The sequence below is a fragment of the Octopus bimaculoides genome, chromosome 1 (genome assembly GCF_046866305.1).
Source record: "Octopus bimaculoides isolate indiv1 chromosome 1, ASM4686630v1, whole genome shotgun sequence".
Classification (NCBI taxonomy): domain Eukaryota; kingdom Metazoa; phylum Mollusca; class Cephalopoda; order Octopoda; family Octopodidae; genus Octopus; species Octopus bimaculoides.
The window spans coordinates 195,551,607-195,568,023 of record NC_142928.1 but is presented as its reverse complement, the minus strand read 5'-3'; the positions used below and the strand labels follow the sequence as shown (position 1 = coordinate 195,568,023).

At 39.7% G+C, this 16,417-nt stretch overlaps 1 protein-coding gene across 2 annotated transcripts in view; it reads left to right on the top strand.

Moving 5' to 3' along the window:
* Window positions 1–16,417, top strand: part of LOC106869904 (uncharacterized) — a 110,668-nt gene that overhangs the window by 46,539 nt on the left and 47,712 nt on the right. For both annotated transcript variants that reach the window (XM_014915834.3, XM_014915832.3), the window contains exon 2: window positions 14,684–14,713. The gene's annotated coding sequence lies outside the window, so the exon portion shown is untranslated. The remainder of the gene's footprint in view (window positions 1–14,683; window positions 14,714–16,417) is intronic.

Here is a 16,417-nt window from a genome sequence, read left to right as displayed (position 1 = left end):
TGTAACCTTGCTGTGTGTGTATGTTTGTGTGTGTTTGTGTGTGTGTGTGTGTGTGTGTGTGTGTGTGTGTGTGTAAATCTTCATGCAAAAGGCAACTCTGGGAAATTTCCAAACACCAAATATTTTAATTTACTTAATGAGTGAATTATTTTCATAGAGCAACACTATTTCTGTTAATGAAATGGGAAACTTTCCCATGGATGCCTTCTGCATAAAAAGCATGCAGTTAAGTGCTATTTAAGAAGCTTAATTTTTTTATCGTTTATCTTCTACTTGTTTCTGTCATTAGACTGAGACCCTGCTGGGGGCCACCATGAAGAATTTTTAGTTGAATAATTGGACCTGAATAGTTATTTCTTTTTGTGAAGCCTGATACGTTTTCTATTGGACTCTTTTGCCAAATCTCTAAGTCATAGTACCATAAACACACCAACGCTGGTTGTTAGTTGGTGGTGGTGGTGGTGGTGGAGGGATGAACACAGATGCAAAGACACACACTCACATACACATATATGCAATGGGCTTCTTTCGGTTTCCATCTATCAAATCCACTCACAAGGTTTTGGTGTGGTGTGGGGGAGGCGAGAGTGGGTGAAGCAAGTAGTTTGTAAAGTGACAGACATCAGCTTCTAAGCCCTCCACTGCAATCAAGAAGATACTAGTGAAATTGTTTTGTACTTGTCCCTCTTCTTTATTAACAAACAAAACAGAACAGCCAGGGTCAGCACAAGGCTAACCAAAACCTTGCGAGTGAATAGTCTATACTTGGCTAAAGAGGTTTAACAAGACAGAAGCATGCCCAAGGTTGTCCCAGTAGCTGCTGAAGATCAAACTCGGTCTCCCTTATCTTCCATACATATTTTCCTATCACTTTTGGTTGATGGAAATTTCTGGAGTTGTTTCCCATGAAAATTTTTAAACGAATTTCCCTTAAAACAAATGACTAATTGTGCTCTTGATTTCAGTTAATTAAAATTTATGTTTAGGTTATCATTTTAAGTAGGAGAGTCTGCACTTGACTACATGCACTCACTAAGATACTTATACACTCGTAAAGGCTCATACACACATAACAACAAACGCATGTATGCACATAGGCGCAGGAGTGGCTGTGTGGTAGGTAGCTTGCTTACCAACAACATCGTTCCGAGTTCAGTCCCACTGCGTGGCACCTTAAGCAAGTGTCTTCTACTATAGCCTCGGGCTGACCAAAGTCTTGTGAGTAGATTTGGTAGACGGAAACTGGAAGAAGCCCATTGTATGTGTGTGTCTGTGCTTGTCCCCCCAACATCGCTTGACAACCAATGATGGTGTGTTTATGTCCCTGTAACTTAGCGGTTCAGCAAAAGAGTCCGAAAGAATAAATACTAGGCTTACAAGGAATAAGTCCTGGGGTCAATTTGCTCAACTAAAGGCAATGCTCCAGCATGGCTGCAGTCAAATGACTGAAGCAAGTAAAAGAGTAAAAGAATATATATATACATATATATATATATATATATATATATATATATATATATATATATATATATATACACACACATATGTATATCGGGTTCAGTCTCACTGCAAGTGTCTTCTACTGTAGCCTCAGGCTGACCAAAGCCTTGTGAGTGGATTTGGTAGATGGAAACTGAAAGAAGCCTGATGTATATATGTATGTATGTGTTTGTTGTTTGTGTCTGTTTTTGTCCCACCACCCCCTCATTGCCGATATTCGTGTTTTTACAACCCGTGACTTAGTGGTTTGGCAGAAGGAACTGATAGAATATGTACCAGGCTTAGAAGGAATAAGTCCAGGGGTTGATTTCTTCAACTAAAAGGTGGTGCTCCAGCATGGCCCCAGTCAAATGTCTGAAATAAGTAAAAGAATAAAAGAATACACCCACACACTCATTCTTTTACTTGTTTCAGTCATTTGACTGCGGCCATGCTGGAGCACCACCTTTAGTTGGACAAATCAATCCCTGGACTTATTCTGTGTAAGCCGCCTAGAACTTATTCTATCAGTCTCTTTTGCTGAACCGCTAAGTTAAATGGATGTAAACACACCAGCATCGGTTGTCAAGTAGCATGCTCAAGGTTGTCCCAGTAGCTGCTGAAAATCAAACTCGGTACACACACATATACATATATACAACGGGCTTCTTTCAGTTTCCGTCTACCAAATCCACTCACAAGGCTTTGTTGCTTAAGGTGCCACTCACTGGCACTGAACCTGGATCCATGTGGTTGGTAAGCAAGCTACTTACCACACAGCCACTCCTGCAGCTATATACACACACGCACACACACACACACACACACACACACATATACACACACACACACACACATATGTACACAGACACACATATTATGTATGTATATATAAATCTGCATAGTTCTTTAATATTGTCCCTAAAAGCCTGAAGGCCCTACATGGGGTGAACTTCCTCTTGTCTAGAGTTCTGGATGAACCCATCTCCTGGTGGGGAATGCAGATGAGGGCAGCAACATCAGACCCCCCTTCACCAGATGCCACACATTAGAGTTTTCAAGCAATGAAAGTATCGCAAAGTTAACGGCAGTGCCCCAGCATGGCCTCAGCTCTTTTCACTGAAACTAGTAAATAAATAGATAAATAATACACACACACACACACATATATGTAATATATATATTTACACACACACACACACACACAAGCACGTGTGTGTGGGTGTGTGCGTGTGTGTGGGGGGGTAGGTGTGTGCGTGTGTGTGTGTGTGTGTGCGTGTGTGTGTGTGGGGGTAGGTGTGTGCGTGTGTGTGTGTGTGTGTGTGTGTTGTGTGTATCTGGAGAAATATTTGCGGTATGTTAAACTTCCTTGAGAGTGTAGGCTGGAAGTTTGTTGTTTTGAGTCAGTCAAGGTGCAATGGCGGGAGGTGGGGTGGCGAGAACTTTGCTGCTGCTGCTGCTGCTACTACTACTACTACTACTACTACTACTACTACTAGTGTTATAAGTGTTGCTGGTGATGATGATATGTATGGGGAAGGGGGTGTATGTAGGCTAGATGTATTCATTGCTCCATCTTTCCCCTGTGGTGGTGGGGGGAAGGGGTATAGATTAGGGACATGATAATTTGATAATGCATGTGTTTGTGTGTGTGTGTTTGCCCACAGTAAATTTTTTAGGATATAGAATACATATTTACTTGTATGTATGTATGTATGTATGTATGTGTGTGTGTGTGAGACCCAACCCCCCACCATGCATACTACCACCTCAGTGCCACAAACACCACCATCGCCACCCCATATCCTTTAACTGGAATGCATGTACTATATACATTACTATTATAGTAGATGCAGGAGCGGCGGTGGTGGTGGTGGTAGAGGTGGTGGTAGTCATAAGTAGAGTGGTAGCATCATCAATTGTAGTAGTAGTAGTAGTAGTAGTAGTAGAAGCAGTCCACAATAACAGATGTTGCAGCTGTAGTGGATATCTGATGAACAACCTCCAAAACTAAGGGGCCTGGTGGAGGGTTAGGGGTTGTTGCGGGGGGGGGTGTAGGTTTAGTGAGGGTGGTGGCTGGGTGACAGAAGCTACTGAGAGGAGTAGGGGCTTGTAGGTGATAATTAGGGCTCTGGGTGTGCTGTTAGGGTTAGAGAATAGGATGGGGAGTGGGGTGGTTAAATGTGTGGGAGGCCTCATTGGAAATGAGAGAGAGAGGAGGGCAGGAAGTTGTTTAAAGTTTGGCAGGAACAGTTTTTGTGTGTATGTGTGTGTGTGTAAGGGATTAGGGGGTCAGAGGGGTGGGTGGAAGGGTGGGTTCAGTAACTGATAACTTTGGTGCCTGGTGAAAGGTAGAATGCCCTTGTTACTTGGTGAAATGTTTTCTTCCTGCCAACCCCTTGGCCCCATGCTCCCTACTTCTGTTAGGGTCTTGTAGCAGGGGTGAATCCAACCATGAGATGATAATGGTTTTGCTACTACACAACTTTACACATGGTGAGAAGGTAAAGAACTGGCAGGTACAGCCCAGTCTGAAGCAAATCTGAATGCACAGCCATATTAACCCCTTCATTACTGTATTTCTTTTGAGATGCTCTGTGTTTCTTTCGATTAATTTGAAATATAACAAAGAATTTAGTAAAATAACTTAGTTATCATTAAGGCAGTGTTAGGAACATAAATCGTGACTAAGGTTTGGTGGAAGATTTTAATTAAGAACTTATGAAAACAGGACATTTGTACTACAGAGTCAGAGGTGGTTTCAGCCAGGTTGGTAACGAAAGGGTTAAATTAATCATTTGTTAACCCTTTTGTCACCATATTTATGTTAAGATGTTCTGTGTTTCTTTCTATTCATTTTAAATATAACAAAGAAATTAGGAAAATAACTTAGTTATCATTAAGCTAGTATTAGGAACATAAATTGTGACTAAGGTTTGGTGGAAGATTTTAACAGAATTTTTGAAAACAAGACATTTGTACCATACAACCAGAGGTGATTTCAACCAGGTTGGTAACAAAAGGGTTAATATTTTTGGTTTGGTAGATTTATGTACATTTATGTTGGTTCTCTGTACCTCCATACTGGTCCTGTGTACCTCGATTCTGGTTCTAAGTACCTTTACATTGATTCTACATGTATATGCTGGTTCTATATTGTTCAGCGCTTGCCCCATGCTGGTTTCGAATAATTCTATGTTTGTTCCATATATAGAGTTCAAATTTATAGAATAACAAAGATGAAGACGGATGTATGAACAACAAGCAGGTGTATTAATTTGATGCTCAGGGAAAATGGAGAAGTCTTTTACGTTTTGAGATTATACTCTTCGACAGAAACAAATAAGAGAAAATAAGGCAGTGAGCTGGCAGAACCGTTAGCATGCCGGGCGAAATGCTTTGTGGTATTTTGTCTGCCGTTATGTTCTGAGTTCAAATTCCGCTGAGGTCGACTTTGCCTTTCATCCATTCACGGTTGATAAATCAATTACCAGTTACACACTTTGTCAGTCTTTGTTTGTCCCCTCTGTGTGTAACCCCTTGTGGGCAATAAAGAAATAAGAAACAAATAAGATAAAATAAAGAGAGAGAGAATGGATTTCACTGGCTATTTTCATTGATCTATCTATCTATCTATCTATCTATACACACACACATACCTACACACACACCTATGTATTTGTAAACCCCACCAACCCAATGTGGTGTTAAAGCATATATATATATATATATATATATATATATATATATATATATACATAGCAGTGTATACACATTCTGAACTTAAGTACTGTTAGTGTTTTCTTAACTGCAAAATGTTTTTCTAGAAGAAAAATCTCATTTTATGTAAATGTCAGAAAAGATATTTACCATTCTCAGCTGTGGCACTTCTACTGGAATTGTTAAGTTAACGGGTGTCAGATAGCACCAATCGTAAACTAGAATATGTCTTGCTACAAATATGGTCGATATTCATACTTCAATAAATCTCTTCTTCATCACCCATCATCATCACCATCATCATCATCATCGTCGTCATCACCAACACTCACCTTGTTTCCAAGCAAGGTAATATTTCTCCAGACATGTTTTTCATGGAAGACTGGAAATGAACAACCTCATGAGTATAACGATACTCATTTGCAGCCATCACGTGATGTCTAGACAAGGTTTTACACATGCACGCCCACACACAGATCATCATCATCATCATCATCATCATCATCATCACTTAACGTCCATTTTCCATGCTGGTATGGGTTGGACGGATTGACAGGAGCTGGCACCAGGCTCCAATTGTGTGCTTCGGCATGGTTTCTCCAGCTGGGCAGCCTTCCCAACGCCAGTCGTTTTAAGGAGTGTACTCGGTGCTTTTTATGCGGCACCAGCAAAGCTGCTCCTTATGTGACACCGGCAAAGGTGCTCCTTATGTGGCACCATCGTAGGTGCTCCTTATGTGGCACCAACGTGAGTGTTTTAATCATTTAATGTTCATTTTCCTTTAAGGCGGCAAGATGGCAGAATCGTTAGCACACCGGGCGAAATACTTAGCGGTATTTCGTCTGTCTATACGTTCTATGTTCAAATTCCGCCAAGGTCGACTTTGCCTTTCATCCTTTCGGGGTCGATGAATTAAATGCCAGTTGCGTATTGGGGTCGATCTAATCAACTGGCCACCTCCACCGAAATTTCGGGCCTTGTGCTTAGATTAGAAAAGAGTGTTTATTTTCCTTGTTGGTGTGGGTTGACAGGATCCAATAAGCTTCAGGGCTGTGCTGAACTCCAGTGTCATCTTTGGTACGTCTTCTACTGCTGGATACCCTTCATAAAACTACCACCCTACTGTGTGTGTGTGAGATGGGTGCCTTTTACATGGCATCAGCATCAGTGATACCACCAGGCAAATTGCAAGACAGAAAGAACAGGCACGAGAGCATCTCCACAATTAAGCATGTGTGTGTGTGGGGGGGGGGGGGGTGTATGTGGGCAGTGGGTGATAATAGTGATGATGATGATGATGATAATATAAAGCAATTTTTCGAAATTTATGCTACATGAATGAATTACCAAAAATTTGTAATGAGTGCGTTCTAATGATCGCACACTGGGCGTCACAGTGGATGCCCATATTTGGTTATCTCGTGGAAACACATTCCTCCTTGATCTAAATCTGTCAAATATTTCATAATGACCAGGAAGTCAGCAAATAGGATAAAAATGAAATAAAACAAAGCATTTTTATTGTTGGTTTTTAGTGCCAAGTAGACTTAGGATCTGATGGTGTTCTGGCCAGGACCATCCTGTTAGATTTAAAAAAAATTTTTCTTGGCTGGAACGCTGCCTTGAAGAATTTTCAGTCAAATGAATCGGGGCCCCACTTTTTAATTTTTTTAAAGCCTGATACTTGTTCTAATGGTCTCTTATTTCTTTATTGCCCACAAGGGGACAAACAAGGACAGACAAACGGATTAAGTTGATTGCATTGACTCCAGTGCATAACTGGTACTTAATTTATCGACCCCCGAAAGGATGAAAGGCAAAGTCAACCTCAGCGGAATTTGAACTCAGAACGTAAAGACAGACGAAATACTGCTAAGCATTTCTGCCAGCTCGCCGCCCTATGGTCTAATGGTCTCTTGCTGGACTGCTAGGTTATGGGGATGTAAACAACCAACACCAATTGTCCAGCAGTGGTAGGGACTCACACTCACACACACACACACACACACACACATCAGTCCACTCTGTGGGGTGGTTGGTGTTAGGAAGGACACCCAACCATAAAAACCCTACCAAAACAGACACAGAAGTCTGATGCAGGCTCCTGCCTGGCAGCTTCTATCAAACCGTCCAACCCATGCCAACATGGAAGATGGACGTTAAACGGTGATGATCAGGCCAAGGTCATAGTAGAAGACACTTGCCCAAGGTGCCATGCACTGGGACTGAACCCAGAACCATGTGGTTGGGAAGCAAGCTTCTCACCACACAGCAATGCTTGCATCTGTATCCCATGGAATATGTTGTCCAGTTAGGGTTTCTGTAGAACTAGGTCGGGAAGTTCTTCTATTCTTGTTCTTCATAATTGCTTGACCTGCTAGAAATAACAGCTGAGTATCTCATCATTTAGTACCACTTTATAACACAGACATTGGATTGTAGAAGTACAGGATAAATTTTGCCTAAAAATATGTGCTGATGGTCATGGCTGGAATGCTTTAATCTCATGTCTGCTCAATCGGGTGAAATAACATCCTGTTTACTAAATGTTAAATTTTCTCTCCCTCACACAAAAATGGTGAGTTGCTAAGCAAAATACTTAGCAACATTTTGTCTGCCTTCACATTCTGAGATTCAAGTTCCACTGGAATTAACTTTGCTTTTCATTCTTTTGGGGTCAATAAAATTTGGCACCAGTTGAGTCCTGGTGGGGTCGATGTAATTGGCTTACCCCCTCCCCCAAAATTACTGGCCTTGTGTCGGAATTGGAAACCAATACTTTCTCTCTCATTCATATTTTCTTTCATCTCATCTCTTTCATCTCTTCCTGTCTCATCTTTCATCAGCTTCTGTCTTACCTCTCCACTCTCACGCATGTCTCTGATTCTACTCATCTCTTCCTCTCTCTGCTATTTCTTTCTTTCTCTCTCTCTCTCTCTCTCTCTCTCTCTCTCTCTCTTTCTTTCTTTCTTTCTTGCTTATCCTCTCTGAAGCCATTTTTCTCTTTTACCTCTCTCCTCTTTTCTCACACACTCTTCCTGTTTCTCTCTCTCTCTCTCTCTCTCTCTCTCTCTCTCTCTCTCTCTCTCTCTCTCTGTGCCCCTTTCATCTCTTATCTCACTTACTCTATCACTCTTGCTTAAGAACTGTTGAAGAAACAGACAGACAGGCAGACAGATAGATACATACATACATACATACACACATACATTCATATGTACATACATATATCCAGAAAGAGAGCGAGAAAGAAGAGACGCACAGACCGTCCTCGTTTAGATACAAGAAGTCTTTCCTAAAATACACAACCATATATTAATTATTACAAAGTAATTATTATTATGGCTTAGGTTAAATTAATTAACCTTTTCATGATGACATTTCAAATTCAACATACTGAGTCTGTGTGTTTTTATTGTGGAAATAATTAAAAATTCAGTGGGATTTAATAAAATAACTGAGTTTTTAATTACTAAACTAGTTTTTACAATAAGAATTGATAAAAGTTTGTGAAATTAAATTGTCCAAGAAGTTTTAATTAAAATATGAAAACTTTAAAATGGACATTTTTTTGTTTGTTTTTGTTATTATCTTGGTCTTCTGTTATAATTCCATTCACATTATAGGAATACAGCGATACCTTGCAGTACGAGTTTAATTTGTTCCACGACCGAGCTCGTCTCATGATTTACTCGTTCTACAAATCAATTTACCCCATTGAAATTAACTTGAACATAATTAATCTGTTCCAGCCCAACAAAAACCACTCAAAAATAATTTTTTAGGGGTTTTAAAACAGAAAAGGTGTAGTTACAAGTAAAATGACAATTATAAAAAAAAAAGAGAATGCAAGAGAAGTATGTAAATTATTATCTTAAAGATGAATTATCTTAAAGATAGGACAATTTGCATGCTTGAACTGCGGATTTCCGCTTGTACTTCAAGACAAAAGTTCACACAAATCTTCTCCAGCAAATTACTTGTACAATGGGGCACTCGTACTGTGAGGCTCTGCTGTACTAGTATCAATTGTCATGTAATGGGTGTCGTTGGCATTATGCTTTTTTCTCCATGCGAAATATCAGGAAATATAGTAGAAATGTCACAAACGTAAGATATGCAGATGACACAGTCTGACTTACAGAATCAGAAAAGGAACTTCAGAGACTTCTGGCTGTAATGGTTAGAGAAAGAGAGAGGAAGGGTCTGTTCATAAATTGCAAGAAGACAGAGTCTATGCTGGTGAAGGGAATCCCAAAGGGCTTGCTGAAAGCAAACTATCAAATCATTGAGCAGGTATCATTCTTCAACTACCTCTAGACTTTGATCACAGAAGATGCAAGATGTGTGGAGGAGATCAAAAGGCAAATGGTGCTGGCGAAATTTGCATTCTCAAAATTGGTTAACATCTTGAGAAACCATACTCTGAACATGAAGACCAGGATCCATTTATTGAACTGCTATGTCTACCCTGTGTTAATGATTGGAAGTGGGGTATGGTCTATAACATCATGAATGAGATGTTTGGAGAGCTGTGAAATGTGGTTTTTAAGGAGAATATCGAGGACAGCATGGCCAAAATGTCAAGAGTAGAAGTGATGACCAGGGCTGCAGTAAATGGCAGACATTGCTTAGTGGTTTGGGCTTACGGCTCTTGATTGTAAGGTTGTGAGTTCGATTCCTAGGGGGTATGTTGTGTCCTTGAGCAAGACACTTTATTTCACGTTGCTCCAGTCCATTCAGCTGGTAGAAATGAGTAGTACCTGTATTTCAAAGGATCTAACCTCCTCACATTCTCTGTTATATTGAATCTCCCTGAGAAAACGGTACACGTGGAGTGCTCAGCCACTTGCATGTTAATTCTACGAGCAGGCTGTTCTGTTGATCCGAATCAACGGGAACCCTGGTTGTCAGATGAAGTGCCAGTTACAGTAATAATGGTCTAACTTTTATCAAATTTCTTAGTCATCATCATCATCATCATCATCGTTTAACGTCCACTTTCCATGCTAGCATGGGTTGGACGATTTGACTGAGGACTGGTGAAACCGGATGGCAACACCAGGCTCCAATCTAATTTGGCAGAGTTTCTACAGCTGGATGCCCTTCCTAACGCCAACCACTCAGAGAGTGTAGTGGGTGCTTTTACGTGTCACCCGCACGAAAACGGCCACTCTCGAAATGGTGTCTTTTATGTGCCACCCGCACAAGCCAGTCCAGGGGCACTGGCAACGATCTCACTCAAAAATCCTACGGGAGCCAGTCAGGCGGTACTGGCAACGGCCACGCTCAAAATGGTGCATCTCATGTGCCACCCGCACAAGAGCCAGTCCAGGGGCACTGGCAACGATCTTACTTGGCTTGCCGGGTCTTCTCACGCACAGCACATTTCCAAAGGTCTCGGTCAGTAGTCATCGCCTCGGTGAGGCCCAATGTACGAAGGTCTTGTCTCACCACCTCAGCCCAGGTCTTCCTGGGCCTACCTCTTCCACGGGTTCCCTCAACTGTTAGGGTGTGGCACTTTTTCACGCAGCTATCCTCATCCATTCTCACCACATGTCCATACCAGCGCAATCGTCTCTCTTGCACACCACAACTGATGCTTCTAATGTTTAGACAAAATCATAAAATGGATACCAATTTTCAAAAGAATAATATTTGTCACCATAGAATAAAATTGAATGAAACAAATTTCTTGTTTGTATAATTAGTGTCATTGATTCCCTCTCCTCTTCCTCTGTCTCTAGGATTCTTTCTCTTTCATTGTGTATGGCAGTGGGTACCAAATTTGTTCAGGCTGCTGCCCCCTTGATTCTAGGGTCACATTCCTAGTGCCCCACCCCCACCACTCATCACAGACAGAGACCGTTTTCTACAGCAAATTTCAAAACAACAGTATTTCACAAATAAAACTGAATCTAATTAACCCTTTATTTTCTTTGTTTTTTTTTTACATCCATTGCCCCGTTTTGGTCACCCCCATTACCGCCCTGATTTTCTGGATCTTTCCACGCCATCACCCAGTGGGGCAGTACTGTCCACTTTGGTATATGGTATTCCTTTACTCATTACATGCCACCAAGCCTAGTATGTGCACTCATCTTGTACCGCTTATGTTAACTCTCTCTTTTTCACTCTCACTTCTCCCTGTCTCTATTACTCTGTCTCACTGTGTGTATGCATGTATGTGTGTGCGTGCATGCATGTGTGAGTGTCCAGCATTCTCTTACTCATTGCCTGCCATAAAGCTTAGTATGTGCACTTACCTTGGACCTTTCATGTTAACCCTCTCTATCTACTACTCTTGCCCCTTTTCTTTCTTTATGTGTGATGTAAAATGAGACTGGAAAACCCAGCCAACCAACCGACCCACAAATCAACCCCAGTATTCAACTGGTACTTTATCTTTCATCCTTCTGTGGTAGATTAAGAAACAAAATGGTGATCTCAGTAGGAAATGAACTCAAAACTTAAAGGTTCATAACCAAATATCACTCAATATTTAACTCTTCAACAATTATTTCATCCAGTTTTAAAAGGGTGAAGTTTTAAGTCAACTTTTTTTTTTTGCTATTTAGAAGTTCTGGTGACATGTCTTAACAGGATTTTGTATGAATGTTCACCCATTTGAAGTGAATTTCAACCCTGTTGTCTCTCAGTGGGGGACAAACACAGTTCAGTTTTGTGATTGACAAGGTTTTTACCTTTATGAACTTATGCCCCATCACACAATGCTTCAGTATTTAACCTTTTCATTACCAACCCGGCTGAAACCACCTCTGGCTCTGAGTACAAATGTCTTGTTTTCATAAGTTTTGAATTAAAATCTTCCACCAAACCTTAGTCACAATTTATGTTCCTAACACTAGTTTAATGATAACTAAGTTATTTTACTAAATTCTTTGTTATATTTAGAATTAATTGAAAGAAACACAGAGCATCTCAACAGAAATATGGGAACAAAAGGGTAAAAATATATAATAGAGAAACAATTTTTAACCCTTTCGTTACCAACCTGGCTGAAACCGCCTGTAGATCTGTTGTACAAATGTCTTGTTTTCATAAGTTTTGAATTAAAATCTTCCACCAAACCTTAGTCACAATTTATGTTCCTAACACTAGTTTAATGACAACTAAGTTATTTTACTAAATTCTTTGTTATATTTAGAATTAATTGAAAGAAACACAGAGCATCTCAACAGAAATATGGGAACAAAAGGGTTAAAATATATAATAGAGAAACAATTCTTAACCCTTTCGTTACCAACCTGGCTGAAACCGCCTGTAGATCTGTTGTACAAATGTCTTGTTTTCATAAGTTTTGAATTAAAATCTTCCACCAAACCTTAGTCACAATTTATGTTCCTAACACAAGCTTAATGTTAACTAAGTTATTTTATATTTAAAATTAATCTATTGTTATATTCAAAGTACTCTTTCATTGTCTTGACATCACGTGATAGTTTGAGTGTCGCTGTTGTGCAAGCAGTGGCCTCCGTTTTCAATTTTCCATGAAAACATGTGAGCATGGGGAAAATTTTATCTTTCTTGGAAACAAGTAAATGTTTGCAACAGAAGGACATCCAGCCAATAGAAAATCTGCCTCAGCAAATTTCAGCCAACCCTTGCCAGCATGGAAAGCGGAGGTTAAATGATGAGGATGACGGTGGTGTGTGTACTGTAATTATTTATCATTATATAACAACCGACATTTATGCTTTATACCTTTGAAGCGGATGTATAATCATAGCTGAAGAAGTCAGATGAAATACATAAATAAATTTGATATCTACACACACACACACACACACACACACACACACACACACACACACACACACACACACACACACACACACACTCTCTCTCTCTCTTTCTCTCTCTCTCTCTCTCTCTCTCTCTCTTGTCATTCGTTCCATTTGCTCTCACTCATTCTTTCCTTTGCTCTCTCTCTCTCTCTCTCTCTCTCTCTCTTTCTCTCTATGCTTATTAATGTTTTATGCACGCATGCAAAATCTTTGTATTTGTATTTTGTGGGTTCTATTAATTTCCATTTATGCAGGCTTTTGACATAGATCTAATTAAGTTTTCAATTAGTTTTAATTATAGATCACTCTCGGTGACAAATGCTTTGCACAAAATATCCTGTATGCCTTGTGAAATATGTGTGTTTATTTTGCACCGATACACACACACACACACACACACACACATGCATCATCATCATCATCTGTTTCTATGCCCCTCCTCTCACTAACCCTCCTCTGTTTCTAAGCCAAGTAATATTACTTCATGGCCAGGCATGTTTTCCATGGAAACACTGGAAATGAAGAACACTTCTCGGATCTTTTTTAAAACGAGGGCCACATTTTTCATTAATGTTTTACGTAGTGTTTTTGGTACGGAAAGACTTTCAAACTTCGTATACTTATCTATTTTGTGTTATAGAACAGAAAAATATTTTTGTATTCGAATTTATTTCATGTAAAAAATTGTCTTATTTCGATAATTTCAACCAATCACTGACGTCCATTCAGCTGATATACATTAAGTGCCGACTACATAAACAAACGATTCTTCGTTTTATTTGCTTTTTTCATTTTAAATATGCTTTAACCCGAACCCTAACCCTAGGGTTAGGGTTAGGGTTAATTGTTTCAGAATCGTTTGTTTATGTAGTCGGCACTTAATGTATATCGGCTGAATGGACGTCAGTGATTGGTTGAAATTACAGAAATACGACAACTTTAACATGGAATAACTTAGGGATTTCTTTTTTTTTAAAGAAGACTAAGAGAAAAAGATGTTTTATATGACACATTCTACCAGTGTTCCAAGTGTCAAAGTGTTTCGTTAATGAAAAATGTGGCCCCCGTTTTAAAAAAGATCCCACTTCTTATACATACATACATACATACATACATACATGCGGGCTGATTCTCTTCACCTGGATGTGTGGCTGTAACTCTTCTACTATGGACAGGTCTTGTATATGTGTTTGTGTGTGTAGGGTAAAGACCCCCTTCAGTCATGTATGATCGTGGGATTGCACTTAAAAAGTTCCCCGCCGAGGCACAAGTCTGGACAAGGTCCTTCATGGAAGACCAGCAGTCGCCCATGCATACCAACCTCCCCTCTCCACGCCACCAGTGTTATCCAAGGGAAAGGCAAAGGGGCCGATACAGTTCAGCACCTGTGACATTGCGACTCATTTCTACAGCTGAGTGAATTGGAGTAACATGAAATAAAGTGTCTTGCTCAAGAACACAACACACAGCCTTGTCTGCAAATTGAACTCACTACCACATGATTGTAAGCCTGATATTCTAACCCCTGAGCCATGTGCCTTCACTATATATATATATATATATATATATATATATATATATATATATATATATATATATGTACACACACACACATACACATACATCTACACACAAATTCACGCACATACTCATATATTTCTTATATTATTTTGCAGGTTTAATTGAAAACTGGTGAATTGTTTAAGGTAAGCTTCTTAACTACGTCTTCTGCTAGAAATAATAGCTAATGGTCATGTAATGACACTGTACCATCTTCAAAGAAGAACAAATTAGATAATTTAGTACTCAATACACCTAAAAAAATAGGATTGTTATGGTTTCTGCCTCATTAGGGATAACCAGGGCTGTGGAGTCGAAACAAAAAACTTCGACTCGTACTCTGATTCCTCTACTATTGGCACCTCCGACTCCTCTTTATATAATCAAGTGATTGAGATCTACATATCTCATAAAGCATATGCATACGCTTGTACTTTGAAGAGGCCTGTATGTTATAACTGGTTTATATTAAAGAATAAAAATATTGTGAGTCGGAGTCAGTATAGTTTTACCAATTCTGACTCCACTTACCCCTTAATTGTTTCCGACTCCATGACTCCAACTCCACAGCCCTAGTTAAAATAATTACAATAACAACAAAAGTAACCTTGTAAATTTATTATATAATAATTAAAATAATTATTGACATATGAGGAGTTTATAAATTGAAAAGAGTCTGGAGGAATGAGAGATGAATATTTTTACTTAACCACTTGTGATCCTTAGGCTAACAGCTGTTTCGCGTGCTACACATTGTTGTTGTGGCGCTCTGTCGGTTACAACAATGTGGGTTCGTGTTGATCCAATCAAGGCTTAAACAATGCAAAGTGCATTGTGACCAGTGATGTATAACATCTGATAGCCTGATTGGTCATGGGGTCATGTGATATATATATATATATATATATATATATGTGCATGTGTGTGTGGCACCTTGGGTAAGTGAATCTGGCTGACCAAAAGCATTATGAGCAAGAATCTCAAAGAAGCCCATCATGTGTGTGTGTGCTGACGCGTGTCTTTGTGTTTGTCTCCCACCACAACTTGACAACCAGTATTGGTTTATTTACACCCCTGTAACTTAGTGGTTAGGCAAAAGAAAGTGATCGACTTCAAGATGGTGCCCCAGCATGGCCATTGCCTAGTGACAGAAACAAGTAAAAGATGAAAGAAAAAAATCTACAAAGGCGTAGGAGTAGCTGTGTGGTAAGTAGCTTGCTTCCCAACCACAAGGTTCTGGGTTCAGCCCCACTGCATGGCACCTTAGGCAAGTGTCTTCTATAGCCTCAGGCCGACCAAAGCCTTGTGAGTGGATTTGGTAGACGGAAACTGAAAGAAGCCTGTGTGTATATATATATATATATATATATATATATATGTCTATATTTGTATTTGTCCCCCCACCATCACTTAATGACTAATGTCAGTGTGTTTACATCCCTGTAACTTAACTGTTTGGCAAAAGAGACCAATAGAATAAGTATTAGGCCTACAAAGAATAAATCCTGGGGTTGATTTGTTCGACTAAAGGCGGTGCTCCAGAATGGCCACAGTCAAATAACTGAAGCGAGTAAAAGAATAAATACAGTCATGGGTTCTGTGTTGATTGTTGATTTTATAAGCGTTTTCTCGAGTGTTAAATATACGAAATTGAAAAAGGGTGTCCAAGGTTGTTGTTAGAAAGAACGTTAGCAATAACAGGTCTTCTCTACACATGGAACCAGGCTTAACAACTAAGACTCTGGTTACAGCTTCTGAGATATACAGACCCTGTCAGGCTGACACACACCACACACACACACACACACAAAGTATCTTGGTGAAACATGTATTTAATCATATCTCTCTCT